The sequence below is a fragment of the Oncorhynchus tshawytscha genome, unplaced genomic scaffold (genome assembly GCF_018296145.1).
Source record: "Oncorhynchus tshawytscha isolate Ot180627B unplaced genomic scaffold, Otsh_v2.0 Un_contig_5990_pilon_pilon, whole genome shotgun sequence".
Classification (NCBI taxonomy): Eukaryota; Metazoa; Chordata; class Actinopteri; order Salmoniformes; family Salmonidae; genus Oncorhynchus; species Oncorhynchus tshawytscha.
In genome coordinates, this window is record NW_024609819.1 from 743408 (window position 1) to 755236 (window position 11829).

Here is an 11829-nt window from a genome sequence, read left to right on the forward strand (position 1 = left end):
TTTCACAGGTCAAAGTTAACACCTTGAACCATCTGGACAGAGAGCATATCCAACCAATAAAAACATCAAGGCCCAGGAGGGATTATAGTCTGATTGTAGTAAAAAACAACCCACCTCTCTGTTAGGAGGATTAGTGTGTGTGTGTGTGTGTGTGTGAGACCCATGGAATATAGACAAAATAGAGAAAGAACAATAAGAGTGGGCATTTCACTGTAAGGTGAATTTTCTTATTTTGTATTTATTTGAGGAGTGAAGTGTCCATTTGTTTCAGTATATTTCTCCTTGTATGGATGTTTTCCTACTAGACATACTAGATGCCGTCTTCAAGTGATTCTATAGATACAGGTAACTGCCAAAATAAAGGAAACTGCAACATCAAGTGTCTTAATAGGGCGTTGGGCACCACGATCCAGAACAGCTTCAATGCATCTTGGCATAGATTCTACAAGTGTCTGATATTCTATTGGAGAGATGTGACACCATTCTTCCATGAGAAATTACATAATTTGGTGTTTTGTTGATGGTGGTGGAAAACACTGTCTCAGCCGTTGCTCCAGAATCTCCCATAAGTGTTCGGTTGGGTTGAGATCCTGCTCATCAAACCATTACGTCACCACTCCTGCCCTGTGGACCATAGCCATGGTTGCCAAAATAACGGCCACTATAATGGCCTGCCCAGCATGATGGGATGTTAATTGCTTAATTAACTCAGGGACCACACCTGTGTGGAAGCACCTGCTTTCAATATACCTTGTACCCCTCATTTATTCAAGTGTTTCCATTATTTTGGCAGTTACCTGTACGTACCGCAGCCTATATTAATTAATCACAGTGAGGAGATTCAGCTCACCAACACACTACCCTTTACCTCCTCAACATGTTTTTGTCCTTACTGTGTGTGTGTGTGTGTGGGGTGTGTGGGGGGGGGGTGGTATGTAGTCACAGGTGGCTGAAATGTGTTGTTTACCACTGCATCTGTTTCCTGTATGTCCCTAACCATGGTCACACCCAAAGACTCACATTTCCCAGTCGCCTGACCGCATCACTTCCTGTATCTAGTGTCTGTAACTGACCTCAATGACTTTGGTAGGCAGTGTTATCTATCTTCTCTGGCCTGGCTATAGAGCGTGCATCATGGGATACGACCGTCTTGTGTACGTGTTGGAGATTACAGTATGACTTCGGTCCTAAGGAGGCTGTGGCCAAAGCCTCAAAATGGGGTGTGAAATTCCTCTTTTGGCTAAATGGTGGTTTCTGTTGATTGCATGCTTACTCGTAGTTGACTGTTCCCCCTCCCCTTCACCAAGATATATCATTGTCCATATCTTCTAGGACATTTTTCCCCAAGTAAAAGTTTTTCACATTTTTTTTGTCCAAACCTCAACATATCCCAACACCGACTCACATATTTCGGTGACCCATGACTGAACTTGGATCAAAATACACATTGAAGTAACAGAGGGGTTATTCACAGTCACATACGGATTCTTGCGGTAGAGAATGAATTGTGGGTACATTTAATTTGAAATGTGTCTCACAATTCTTCCCCTGACACCCTGAAGGTCTTCTGGAATCAATTGTCGCCTCAACAGAGTGTCAGCACTCTGAAAGGAAGACTCTCTCTCTCTCTCTCTCTCAATAAACCCACAGTCACTTCTTCTGTCATATTAACTGTCCTGGCTTCAGGCATTGAGTGGCGGTTAGAGTAGGGTACAAACATTCACTCATTGAGAGAATGTTACTTAATAGAAATGAATGATTATTCCCTCTGTAGCTCGGTTGGTAGAGCACGGTGATTGCAATTCCAGGAATGTGGGTTCGATTCCCGGGACCACCCTAAATGTATGCGTGACAGTAAATCGCTTTTGATAAAAGCATGTGCTCAATGGTATACATTATATGTTATAGGTGTTTATCATGTAGGCTAATGTTCTCAGTAGTGGGTGATCAAGTTCAGCATGGACTCGTTTTACTACCAGAGCTCATCCCTTTCATGCAGCTTTTTTCACATCATCATTAGAGTTGCATCATGCAGCCTTAGAATGTATTAAAAATCCAAACGCATAGTCCAACATTTGTATCACAACTAGTTGTATATGAAGCATATAGTTGGACCTGTTTCTTTGTCAACCTCTCAACACAGAATAGCCCCATGTGTTCACTCCCTCACATCGTTGGAGAAAATATCCTTTCTGTTTGATTCATCTATGTTCAATTATATTCTTCATACTATAAAATAATATAAAATAATGTCACAGAATTCTAAGCAAATCTTGTCTTCTAAATGAGCTAGTGTAGCCCACAGCCATCAGGGCCTAACATAAGGACAACTCTGTTCTTCTGAAATGAGCTAGTGTAGCCCACAGCCATCAGGACCTAACATAAGGACAACTCTGTTCTTCTGAAATGAGCTAGTGTAGCCCACAGCCATCAGGGCCTAACATAAGGACAACTCTGTTCTTCTGAAATGAGCTAGTGTAGCCCACAGCCATCAGGACCTAACATAAGGACAACTCTGTTCTTCTGAAATGAACTAGTGTAGCCCACAGCCATCAGGACATAACATAAGGGCAACTCTGTTCTTCTGAAATGAGCTAGTGTAGCCCACAGCCATCAGGGCCTAACATAAGGACAACTCTGTTCTTCTGAAATGAGCTAGTGTAGCCCACAGCCATCAGGACCTAACATAAGGACAACTCTGTTCTTCTGAAATGAGCTAGTGTAGCCCACAGCCATCAGGGCCTAACATAAGGGCAACTCTGTTCTTCTGAAATGAGCTAGTGTAGCCCACAGCCATCAGGGCCTAACATAAGGACAACTCTGTTCTTCTGAAATGAGCTAGTGTAGCCCACAGCCATCAGGACCTAACATAAGGACAACTCTGTTCTTCTGAAATGAGCTAGTGTAGCCCACAGCCATCAGGACCTAACATAAGGACAACTCTGTTCTTCTGAAATGAGCTAGTGTAGCCCACAGCCATCAGGGCCTAACATAAGGACAACTCTGTTCTTCTGAAATGAGCTAGTGTAGCCCACAGCCATCAGGACCTAACATAAGGACAACTCTGTTCTTCTGAAATGAGCTAGTGTAGCCCACATCCATCAGGACCTAACATAAGGACAACTCTGTTCTTCTGAAATGAGCTAGTGTAGCCCACAGCCATCAGGACCTAACATAAGGACAACTCTGTTCTTCTGAAATGAGCTAGTGTAGCCCACAGCCATCAGGACCTAACATAAGGACAACTCTGTTCTTCTGAAATGAGCTAGTGTAGCCCACAGCCATCAGGGCCTAACATAAGGACAACTCTGTTCTTCTGAAATGAGCTAGTGTAGCCCACAGCCATCAGGACCTAACATAAGGACAACTCTGTTCTTCTGAAATGAGCTAGTGTAGCCCACAGCCATCAGGACCTAACATAAGGACAACTCTGTTCTTCTGAAATGAGCTAGTGTAGCCCACAGCCATCAGGACCTAACATAAGGACAACTCTGTTCTTCTGAAATGAGCTAGTGTAGCCCACATCCATCAGGACCTAACATAAGGACAACTCTGTTCTTCTGAAATGAGCTAGTGTAGCCCACAGCCATCAGGACCTAACATAAGGACAACTCTGTTCTTCTGAAATGAGCTAGTGTAGCCCACAGCCATCAGGGCCTAACATAAGGACAACTCTGTTCTTCTGAAATGAGCTAGTGTAGCCCACAGCCATCAGGACCTAACATAAGGACAACTCTGTTCTTCTGAAATGAGCTAGTGTAGCCCACAGCCATCAGGACCTAATATAAGGACAACTCAGAGTATGATATTCTGTTCTTCTGAAATTAACTACATTTTCTTCATATCATATTTCTTTAGACCTGTCTAAAATAACTAATGGATTTATTATGATGGTACTACTTAGTCAACTCTTTGAAAATCAGCCATAGAATGCCAACTATTTGAGATAGTGTACCTATAGTACTTAAGTAACGCTAAGGGGTCACTAATGTGTTGGGGGAAGATCTAAAGGGGAAGTTAGCTTATCGAAACCGACACTTGAAATCAGTATATGGGTCCCGCTCTGTGACTTTCCTGTCTGCTGCCAACTTCACAGGTTTGGGGACAATGGCACATTGTGTGGTCGTCATTCAATCCCAGCGCTGCCATGCCGTAACATTGACACTGAGTGATGGCATAAAAATGATGTCACCCCGGCTGCCTTCGGGGAAAAAACAAAGACCTACCTAACTTAAGACATGGCAAATCTGATCTGTGGTCAGATTAAAGCCAGACATCACTGGGAAGAAGAAAGACCTACCTACAGTAAAGACAATCTGATCTGTGGTCAGATTAAAGCTGTATGGATCACCAGGAGCGTGAAGAGACCCTAATAACATACATGGGCTCATTGATTACACAGCAATAAGGGACTCCAACTTCTCTAGAGTGACGGAGTGGCAAAGATATTTTGTTGACTCTTTCTGGGGTTTGACTCCTCGCCGCCTCACGTCAAGATGCTCCAGAATTACTTTAGTTTACATACTTCTGAGCTGAGGGATGACATCTGCTTATTTAGTCTCTCAATGTGACATGCACAGCAGAGGAGGCTGGTGGGAGGAGCTAAAGGAGGACAGACTCATTGTAATGGCTTGAATGGAATATTATATAACGATATCAAATACATCCAACATATGGAAACCACATGTTTGACTCCATTCCATCTATTCCATTCCAGCCATTACAATGAGCCTGTCCTCCTATAACACCTCCCACCAGCCTCCTCTGATGTACAGTACCCCTCCCAGAATCTTTACTGTCCCTCAGTAAGCTTACTGTAAAGAGGCCGATCATTTACTTCATGGATTATTTGTTTTGTTTCATGGCACAAATACTGCATTATTTCTGCGTGCTGATTTGAAAAATGTCTCTGAACTCAGATGAAACTAAGTAGTTTTACATTTTCTCCTACAGGGAGTAACAAAATGCCTTGGTAATTGTTGTGGTCATTTTTACAGAAGCCCTCTACAGTAAAGTGTTGTGAGTGTGTATAATAACACAGGACCAGCATCTATACTATACCACCATGTGTGCATACATGCATACATACTGTACATGCATACACGCACATGCATATGCACGCTCACACACTCACACACAGATAGATAGATAGATTTTTTTCTTACCCAATCAACACTCTTCACATCAATAATTACCCTTACATTGATCTGCAGCTGTCCACACACTGCCTGCCTGTAATTCTTCCATTAACAATACTACAGCGCGGTATTGTCATATTTTCGAGGTTGACCATTGATTCAATGGAATATTTGGAAAATCACAGTTTGCCATGAGAACATGGTATTTATACGCTATTTTGGTCAAGCACGTCGTAAATCTCTCCCAAAGCGTTGCCCCCCAATGCATGCTGGGATTTTGGAATACTATACATACCTGGCTACCAGCGCTTTTCAGTCACGCTCTAGTGTAGTCAATAGACAGGCGTGTATAAATGCTCTGCTTAGATATGTCAGACAGCCACGCTGCGGAATAGTAGGACATTATTGAACAAAAGCCTTACTAGTATCTGCATTTGTCATTGCTCTCTATACTCCATCTGTAGACAGATGCCATGAGGCTTTAGGTTTAATGTCCTTGTAAGGCTTTACTGTTCATCGAACGCATGAGACATCATCATGGAATGCTACCAGTCTCCAAACGTCTTTTAATCTCTCAAATCAATTGTCTGTAGGAGCGTATCAGTAAGAGGAGATCTGTCCCACTGAGGCATTTCAACCCAACAAATATATGTGATGACGTTAATTAAATCGACGTGGAAACAGATTGGATTTGCAAAAAGTCATCAACATAAGGGCGTTCCGCCTTTTTTTCCCCACCCAACTTTTAACCTAACATTGTTGAATTCACATTAGTTATCATTTTAACCAAATGTAAATGAAAACTGGAAGTTGAACTGACGTTTGTGCGCAGTGGGGTGTCTTCTTCAGAGACCTGCGACTCACGACTGTCACACTGCTGACAACAATGGTAGTGTGTCAGTGTGTCTCCACAGCCCTAGGCAAGGCAGAGGAGAGGGCATCATCAGACGGCTGTTTGACTTAGAGTCAGGGGACGGCCTTTCGGGACACTTGATTATCAGAGCCCAGCTTTCATGTGGTCAGCGTTCTCGCTAAAGAGGGGTCACTGTTATCAATTCAGTAATCTGAGGCATGTAAAGGGAGCAACAGGGCGGCATTCTTGTTCCCGAAAAAAGGATTGACTCTTAGCAAATAGACCTAATCCATCTTCCAGGCAAATCAGAGGAATTAACCTTGATAGATAGGCAGCAGCATTTCTTTAAAAAGAGCCACGCACGCACGCACGCACGCACACACGCACGCACACACACACACACTCCTTTTCAAAATGCCTCCAATTGAACTTCCTGGAATGTGCTCCACAAAGTGAGAAGTCGGAGCTTGCACAAGTAGTCGCCCAGTTTTTGATTAGAGTGCAGGAGGCTAACGATGCAAATCAGAGGAACGGCCGGACATGTATGTAGTTTGGTTTACAGCCATGCAGAGGCTGGAACAATGACCCGTTTGGAACAATGACCCGTTTGAATGAAGTGTACTGTAGTTCTACTGAGATGCTCAATCGCCTTAGAACGTACAGCTATTGTAAACACGTAGCCTATGGATAGGCTAACATATAGGACATGATATCAGTTACCAGCCATAGACATACAAACAATAACAGCACTATCTTCCACAATTCAACAAAACACAATTTTCAGTTGGAAGTGCATGGGATAACAGCTTTCTTAGCCTAACATGCGGCACACACACAGTAGCTGCGTCCACGTAGCCTATGGATAAACAGACAATATTCACCTAGAAATAGAAAGCATTTGGTTTATCGGTCCTTGTGGTCTTTAAGTGGAATTGAGTGCCAAGCCTTAACAAGATGGCTGGCAGATGTAGTAGGAAGTGGTGGTGCCTCTCCAAAAACACAATGTGTTTCTGTCTAGTCCGTCAACATCTTTGTCTTGGTGATAATAGTCAAGTATGAACAAGACCCCTTTGATGCTTTCTCCAGGATGTCGTCTTCACTACAGATGTAGGATCTTAATTTGATCACCCTGTTGCAGGAGAACTTTCCTGTCATACAGGACATTTTAAACGTGTAGTGTATTAGAGGTTTAAAAAGGTTTAGAGAGATTGTAATCTCCTCTTGTTTTTCCCTTGCCGAAAATGTTTTTTTCCTCTACAACAATCTCCATGAATTATAATCCACATAATAATTCCCTTTCCTGTTGCTACAGGATTATTTTCCTGCTGTAGAAAACTGGCTCAAATTTAAGTTCCTGCATCTGTAACTGCCATCTGCCCACTCTCCTTTTCTCCTGTTAGTCAAGAAAACGGAGGACTTGACTTTCCCCTCTTAATATTGCCAATTTCAATGATTGATGAATTATTTTCTTATCTTCTGTGGTCCTGATAGGCTACATTTAGTAAGGGATGTATGTTGCAGGTGACGCACGTAGTTGTTGCTTATTGTTTTTCATTTGGCAGGAGTTGAAACAAAACCCTTTTCACATCACGTAGTTCTTATCTGGATTTCACAAGAAAAATGAATAACTCAAATAATACTGGAAACCACATGCTTTGTTTTTCCAACTTTATATGGAAATACATTTCCAGACAGGCCGTCAACAACGGAATAAGTGATTGATTCCAGTCATAGAAATACGAAAAACACAACATTATTATCCGCAATTGAACAAAAGAAAATATTCTCGTTGGAATTACATGGAACAATGGCTTTCTTCTTCCAGGATCTCATTATGGTTCACGTTCCGGAATCAAACATGTTTGTCCTTCCTTTAATGGCCAACTGTGCTACAAATGTTTAGCCACCTGCTGAAACGACTCGGCCATCAAACGGTTCAAACCGCGTCATCGTCATCGCGTCTGCTTGGACCACAGAGGTGGTGGTGTATACACTACAGGAGACAGACAGACCGCTTGGATCATTTGTTTATCGTCTAGCTGGCCTGGGTGTGGCCAGCCCATCTGCAGGAAACTCAATGACTCACATCAAAGTCATACATCAAGAAGAGAACTACATTTTCTCTGGGTTTGACTTTGACCACACCAACGACCAACCCCAGCGTCACCACGCATGATTTATAGACGTCTGGTCTGGACCCAACTGTGGGGATGGGGAACGCTGCTTTTACAACTGCACAGGTCACAAGCCCTCCGATTCAACTCCCCTCAAGTCAGAGATAGTCAGGGTGGGCTCCAGGCAGCATTCTGGGCCAGTCGACCTGCCCTTGCCCCCTGACGTCTTTGCGATTGACGCGTGGGTGATTGTGTCCGACGTGGAGGAGGAGAAACCCAACCCAACCCAACCCAAGGCAATACATGCTGTGTGATCCATTAATACGAACCAGTTCCGATGTGCCGGGTCGAGAAGGTTTACAACAACATGGGTTGCATCCAAGACCTAAACCACAATTACTTAACCAAGTTCCCAGCGTTTGAATCTCCCAGTCAGTGGAATGCTTTAAAAGCAAACATAAAAGCATCATGTCATTCATTTCCTCAACCCCTCCCCCCACCCATACATAGTAACGCATCTTTCCATATGATGATTACAGATTGGAGACATATTGTTTGTTTAGAACCACAGACTGACTACCAGCTGCGAAAGAGAAAAGGCAGTCTGCTGTAAATTCTGCAAGTCAACACAACGGCTGACAGTCTCTGGGTATACATTATGTACGTACCCTTATGTTGTGGTTTGGAATATATATGGATTTTAATGTATAGCCTGTGACTTCAGCAGACAGATTCAAATGAGGATGGAAAATAATGCTGAGAGAAGTGATTTGTGACTGTTAGTGACCCCCGAAGGTAAGTTTGCACATGCCTCATTAGTTGGCAGATATGACCACCTTGGTCATGGACTGTAAGGCCGATTTTTCTCATGTTGCCATGACTCCATTGGGCTGGAGTTGGTCCAGTTACGGTCTGGCATAGAGAGAGAGGGACTCTCTACCTGGTATTGGATTCTTCCTTCAATCTTTGACTTCCAAATCATAATAAAAAACAACGATGCCTGCCTTCTCTGTTGTTCATTTGTCTCCACATATCGTTTTACAGATGGTTTGAATCTGTTCAATCGATAAATCGCCAGAACTAAATAACTTTTTGTTATGTGAGCGCATAAACATGGCATGATAGCGGTCAAAACTCAATTACCTTATGATCGCTGGGGTGATCATAAGAACACCAACACTGTTCCAAACATTCCGTCTGGTCAAATAAACAGGCCAAGAAAACAATTACCTCGGTTAGCACCAGCCAACTGCTTTTACACTGCATACTCGTCAATCGTCGCTGCTGTGAAGCACTCCCAGACCTGCTGTTTCCTTCAAATGTTATGAAGATCCAATTTTTGGGGGCATGAAATCTTCATTCAATCTTTTTTTTGTCCTAGGGACTTGCCCATCATTGCGTCGAAGAGGTGCCAGGGCACCAGATCAACCTCACAGCTATCTCCAAAACCTCTAAATAACCTCCAGATAGCCCTCTCCAAAACCTCTAAATAACCTCCAGATAGCCCTCTCCAAAACCTCTAAATAACCTCCAGATAGCCCTCTCCCAAACCTCTAAATAACCTCCAGATAGCCCTCTCCAAAACCTCTAAATAACCTCCAGATAGCCCTCTCCAAAACCTCTAAATAACCTCCAGATAGCCCTCTCCAAAACCTCTAAATAACCTCCAGATAGCCCTCTCCCAAACCTCTAAATCACCTCCAGGTAGCCCTTTCCAAAACCTCTAAATCACCTCCAGATAGCCCTCTTCAAAACCTCTAAATAATCTCCAGATACCGTAGCCCTCTCCAAAAACTCGAAATAACCTTGAAATTGAGCTCAGGTGCATCCTGTTTCCATTGATCATCCTTGAGATGTTTCTACAACTGTGGTAAATTCAATTGATTGGGCATGATTTGGAAAGGCACACACCTGTCTATATAAGGTCCCACAGTTGACAGTGCATGTCAGAGCAGAAACCAAGCCATGAGGTCGAAGGAAATGTCCATAGAGCTCAGAGACAGGATTGTGTCGAGGCACAGATCTGGGAAAGGGTCCCGAAAAATATTTGCAGTATTGAAGGTCCCCAAGAACACGGTGGGCTCCATCATTCTTAAATGGAAGAAGTTTGGAACCACCAAGACTCTCTCTAGAGCTGGATGTTTGCCAAAAGGCACCTAAAAGGATGCAGACCATGAGAAACAAGATTTTCTGGTGTGATGAAACCAAGATTGAACTCTTTGGCCTGAATGCCAAGCATCACATCTGGAGGAAACCTGGCAGCATCCCTACGGTGAAGCATGGTGGTGGCAGCATCATGCTGTGGGGATTTCTTTAGCAGTAGGGACTGGGAGACTAGTCAGGATAGAAGGAAAGATGAACGGTGCAAAGTGCAGAGAGATCTTTGATGAAAACCTGCTCCAGAGAGATCAGGACCTCTGACTGAGGCGAAGGTTTACCTTTGAATAGGACAACAACTCTAAGCACAAAGCCAAGACAACACAGGTGTGGCTTCGGGGAAAGTGTCTGAATGTCCTTGAGTGGCCCAGCCAGAGCCCAGACTTGAACCCGATCAATCATCTCTGGAGAGTCCTGAAAATAGCTGTGCAGCAATGCTCCCCATCCAACCTGACAGAGCTTGAGAGGATCTGCAGAGAAGAATGGGAGAAATTCCCCAAATATAGGTGTACCAAGCTTATAGCGTCATACCCAAGAAGACTCAAGGCTGTAATTGCTACAAAAGTACTGAGTAAAGGGTCTGAATACTTATGTGAATGTGATATTTCCGTTTTGTATTTGTAATAAGTTTGCAAACATTTCTAAAAACCTGTTTTGATTTTCTCATTATGGGGTACTGTGTGCAGATTGATGAGGGAAAAAAAACAATTTAATACATTTTAGAATAAGGCAGTAACGGAACAAAATGTCCAGCGGTCTGAATACTTTTCAAATGCACTGTATGTCATTCCTTCATGGTGATGTTTGTGATTGAAATCCTCCATCTTCTCTGGTCTTCCTGGTGCTCTGGGCCACTTGTCTCTCGTCCCTGGGAGCTTTTTAAACTGTTTCAATGCAAAACATTGCTGGGGCTTTTAAAACAAAAGCCTAGAGAAACTGACAGATTCCAGCTGAGCAGTGCTTTGGATTTATGGGATAAATCATATTGGTGTTACAGACAGTTGATGTTGTGAAGCTTTGTGTTCTTCACTTGAATGTTTGAGTGTGATCTGCCTTTAATTCAAACCACAAAAATAACATCATAAAATCTACACTGCAGGGATAGTGTTACTTCAAAGTGCAAAAGTCTACGTTCTGGTTGGTTCCCCTTCCTGTTCTCTATTAAAAGCTGATGGTATTGACGCCTCTTGTCAAACAATGTCTGTTTCTTTTTCAACTTCCCTGAGTATGAAGAGAGTAGTGAATAGTGCTGTAACCATCACACCATTCAAGGGCCTCAATGCCACTGTTATGATAGGCGTGTACAAAAATGCATTTGTTCATTCAATTAAACTAGAGTACAGGCCCATCACAGGAAGTATTCACTATTGTAACACATCATAGAAGCACAATACATCCGTCACACTTCCCTGATTGGCTGCTTGCCCAAACAAAAGAGGTTGGCACACTGGTTTGAGGCGTGTGACGGATCACTTTTAAGGTCAGAAGTGTGTGTGTGTGTGTGTGTGTGTGTGTGTGTGTGTGTGTGTGTGTGTGTGTGTGCATGCACATGCGCATGCGCATGTCG